The following is a 4,971-nucleotide window of genomic DNA, read 5'->3' as shown; positions in this document are numbered from 1 at the left end:
CTGTATTAACAAACTAATTAGCCTGCTTGGTTCACATACAATATTCTACATTAGGGTGGCATAAATATAAACTGTTCACTTAGGCCTAAACTCTAATGTCATAGGCAAAACTGGAATAAAGAGCTTTGGCTGCAGCTATGCGAGTGTTGGGGGTGAGAAATCATCAATCCCAAGCTCTATGAAGTCAGGCTGTAGCTGCTCTTACAGCCAATGGCATGATCAATGCACATTCTGAAGTGGTTGTATAAAATCATAGAATATCAGGGTTGGAAGGGACCTCAGGAGGTCATCTAATCCAACACCCCCTGCTCAAAGCAGGACTAATCCTCAGATAGATTTTTACCCCAGTTCCCTAAATGGCCCCCTCAAGGACTAAACTCACAATGCTGGGTTTAGCAGGCCAAGGTTCAAACCACTGAGCTATCCCTCCCCCTCCAATGGGTCTGTGCTTTGAATGAACTCACTGGCCATACCCCTGGCCAGACCACATTTCCCCTGGATAGTGAGCCACTGAAACAATGTTATAATGCCTGTATGGCATCAATGCTGCTTGAGCCCCCCTTGGCATCAAAAACAGGTTTTCAGTCAATTAATCAATCAATAACATACAATGGGATAACCATTTTTATCTGGATTTGTACAGTGCATAGCATGGCAATGTACCTGACTAGCACCTCTGGGCACCATGGTAATACACCATTATAATATAAATGTTAATAATAAAAGTTTGTGTTTATAATGGATACTCACACACCAAAAGTGACTTCAACCACAGAAAAGTGATGGCATGTAGTGTAACTGTACTTCTCAAAATGGTACTTTTATAAAACTTCTGCATTGTGAGCAGTAGAATGTAATTTTATCCTAGATTATTAGGAGTTGTAGGCCATGTTATATGCAATTTTCCCTAGATTTTGCAATCAGGTTTGACATTTGGTGCATGATCTTGATGTCACAACAATATGGCCATTTTTAATATACCTATTCCTCAAATGGATGCATCCACTCCTTTTGTAGTAATTGGCTGATAAATCTCACCTAATGCAGTTACACCCAGTGCTTGCACAGATCTGGAACTGAGTTTATAAAAGTAATAACACACTTCAAGCCGTGAGCCAACACACAAGAATGGCCAGGCTCTTCTGGTGTCAGATGTCAGGTCAATCGGCGTGTCATTCTCCTGCCCCACACACAACCGTGGAGGTGGTGCACAGCTGGTAAGTGTAATCACATGGTCATCCCTCGTGTTTCACTGCCTGCTCGGTGCACACAGTCACATCTGCGCACAATAATTATTCACCATCCCCTGCCAGTTTCATTACAAACTCACCCTCTGTCTTTCGCAACAACAAATGAACCGGGCGCCTTTCAATGAGCGCTTTGCGAACACAAATCCTCCCTGCTGGGTGCCCGTTCGGCTCCCCCCGTACAACGAGAGCTCCCAGGAACACGCTCTCCCGCTGCTCCCGCCCAGCCTGCAGCACAGTTCGCTGCCTGGTTTCCGAGGGGGGCGGGGCTGGGTGTCCATGCGCGCCAGTGACGAACTGAAGCGAACGCAAAGGCTGGGGCCCCACAGGCTCCCTGACAAGAGAGCGGTGGGCTCGACTCGCTCCCTGGGATTTGGGCTCCTTCCCGCCCTCCAAGAGGCTCCCCGCTGCCACCAGCCTCTCGCCCCAGTCCAGGGATCACTGCCCTGCCCCGGGGCCCCTTGTACACCCGCGCCAGACCTGCACCCACGTGGGATCGCTCGCCCCCCAGTACTTCAAACTCAGCCCGTCCGCACAGATCCTACTGCGCCGCGCCCGCCTCGCCCTTTTAAGCAGCCGTGCCCCGCACGGCTCTTTTAAGAGGTAAGCGCATGCGTGCGGGGAGTGAGCGGAGCGGGCAAAGTCCTTGGTTTAATAAGCTGGCTGCTGATCTCGCGCCTAGACGGGTGCGCACGAGACTCGGACCCGGTGAGTATTGGCACCCCCCAGGCTGCCGGCGCGCGGGCGCTGGGGAGGAGGCTTTTCAGTACCTAACTGACCCCAGCCGCCAGTTCCAGTAACCGTCTGTCAGCGCGCGCAGCCGCGCACGTGCGCTGGGCGGGGAGGAGAGAGGAGGCGGGGTCGGCGCCTGCCCGTCTCCGCACCATTCTTCGTTCCATAGACTGCGCTCGTGTCCGAGCCCCCGCCGCAGAGCCCGGGCCAGGAGCCGGGCGTGGGGGAGGGGGCGGTGTTTCAGTCGGAAATTACCGTCGAGAGGAACGGTCTGACAGGTCCCCGCGGGCCTGGCTGCGCTGCATGTGGCAAGGTGGCAGCGCCCTGGTTGTGGTGTAAGGTGACGACGTCCCGTCCCGTGGGAGGGGTCAGAGTCCAATCGCGGTACAGGGTGAAGCCCTGGTGTGGCTCGGTGCTCTCTAGGTTGTGTGTTTGTCATGGGCTGTGGGTGTAGCGCGGTTACCAGGGAAGAGGGGCCCTACTCACTGTTTCTCTTTATATTGAATAAATGCTGCTGAGAACTTGCATAACAGTGCCGCAGGGCGCAGCCCTGTGCCCAGGCCTCTGTAGGACCGAGGCCAACAGCTACTGTCTTGTAAAGAATGAACTGAGAGAGTTCCACCCTGATTGCAAACATAGCCACCATCATAGCTGTTCAAGTCAGAAGGGACTGTCCTGATAATCTTCTCTCACACATGCTGGTCTCTATTACACAGGTATAAATCCAAACTGAGGGTGGGGTCCACCAAGGGACTTAGATGTTGCAACAGTGAGCATCAGGCCACCTAGCAAACCATAAGAATAACACTGCAACCCACAGAGCCGAGTTGTGTGCACCATACAATTACTCCTGGTGGAATTTGGTGCCAAAAAACAAAAATTCTGCACACATTTTAAAATTCTGCAAATGTTATTTGTCAAAATAACACTTATGGAAGGGGTGGAGTGAGGGCGGGGCCAGGGCCAGAGTGGGGGTCGAGCACCCACATGAAAGAGGGGAAGTAGGCACCTATGCCTCAGAACCCAGGGATCATAGCCGCCAACTTCCCTGCTTTTCCCTGAGTTCTCGACTCCCGCCCTGCCCCCACTCCACCCCTTCCATGAGGCCCCACCCCAGGCCCCGCCCCCATTCCAACCCCTTCCCCAAATCCCCACCCCAATTCTGCCCCCTCCCTGCCCCTATTCCAACGCCTTCCCCAAATCCCCGCCTCCTCTCCTGAGTGCACCACGTTCCCGCTCCTTCCTCCTCCCTCCCCAAGCTTGTTAACGCCGCCAAACTGCTGTTTGATGGCCGCTGGGAGGTAGGCGGAGGAGCGGGGCCACGGCGCGCTATGGGGGGGAGGAGGAGGAGGTGCGGTGGGCGGGGGGGAGGGGAGCTTGGCTTCCAGTGGGTGCAGAGCACCCACTAATTTTTCCCTGTGGATGCTCCAGCCCCAGAGCACCCACAGAATTGGGACCTATGCCAGGGATCCAGAGTGGGAAACAGCCTGATGCTCTGTCCTAGGCTTGTGTGGAGTTTCCTGCAGGCCACCATCTCTTTCCTTCAGGGCATGTGGGGAATTGCAGCTGCCTGGAACCCTCTAGCTCCCTCCCCCTCCCCTCGGCAGTGTCTTCTATGTGTGAGCTGGGCTCTGCCAGGTCCAGTGGCTCCTAGTGGCGGCCAGCAGCACGGCAGCCCATTTCGGGGGTAGGGGGAGAAATTCTGTGCAAAAAACATTACTTTCTGAAAAATTATGTATTGCGCAGTGGCACAGAATTCCCCCAGGAGTAATACAATGAATGGGGAGACATAGCCTAAGAATGTGATCCACAAAACCAGCATGCTAGGCTGAGAGCTGCCTGAGCCAGCCAATAGGAGATGCCAACCATAGGGAGGTAGGCCCCACTCCTCTCTTGTAGATAGGCACCTAACTCTGCTAATGATTCATAAACAGGAGCCCACCACCTAGAGTCAGATGGCTTTAAGAGCCTGTCTTGCTCCACACAAAATGGGAGGGGGAGGAGGTACTCACCTTATAACTTTTAGCACAGTGGTTAGAGTAATCATCTGGGATATGGAGACCCCAGGTTCAATTCCTCCTCCTCTGCCAGAGGGGGAGAAGGGATTTGAACAGGGGTCTCCCTACAGAGTCATTCTTAAACTCTTGCTGGGCCAGAGATAGTATGTGTGAGAATGATTCTATAGTCCAGTGGTAAGGGCACCCAACTAGGAGGTGGGAGACCCTGGGTCCAGTCATCTTACTCCAATCACTCTATTATTACTCATCCTAGTGCAAACAGCTTCAACAGGAGAGACTGAGGGAACCCCACATCAAAATATCCCATTGCTCAGTAAATACTTTCTCCCCCCTCTCTGCCAGAAAGGATGGAATTGAACCTGGATTTCCCATGTCCCAGGCAAGTGCTCTAACTACTGTGGTAAAAGTTATAAAGTAGGCAGTAACACCTCCTCTTCTGGCTGGATTTTGAATAGGACCTGAACCAGTAGGCAGCCTCAAATCATTGTAGCCCAGAGAGCTAGCATTAGCATTTATTTTCTTTAGGAGTAACGCATGGAGCCTGTATTCTGTAAGACATTGGCTTCAGCAGTTAGCATAAGGCTTGAGGCTTATTAACTTTAGCACAGATAAATAGCCCAATGGTCACCCCTAAGTTTTGGGAACTGGGAATAGAGTGTTTAAGGGGGAAGTTTGTACATAACAACATGAGACAAGCACAGGAATATGAGATAACACCAGCTTTTGGATATTTTAGGATAGGAATATCTGACCACAAGAATCCCATGGCAATAAAATGACATAAGCTGAGATCATTAATATACTAACTTACAGGAGAAGGCCACCCCAACATTAGTAGGGTGAGGAAATACAAATAAGGAAGAGGGGAGAAACTCCTACTGAATATACATTAGGCATAGTGGCGTCAGTGTAACATACAAGTTGTATCCCAGCCTGTGTACAGGAGGGGAGAGATGTAGACCTTGGGAGGTGCC

The sequence above is a fragment of the Emys orbicularis genome, chromosome 4 (assembly GCF_028017835.1).
Source record: "Emys orbicularis isolate rEmyOrb1 chromosome 4, rEmyOrb1.hap1, whole genome shotgun sequence".
Lineage (NCBI taxonomy): Eukaryota > Metazoa > Chordata > Testudines > Emydidae > Emys > Emys orbicularis.
Note: the sequence above shows the minus strand (reverse complement) of the source record.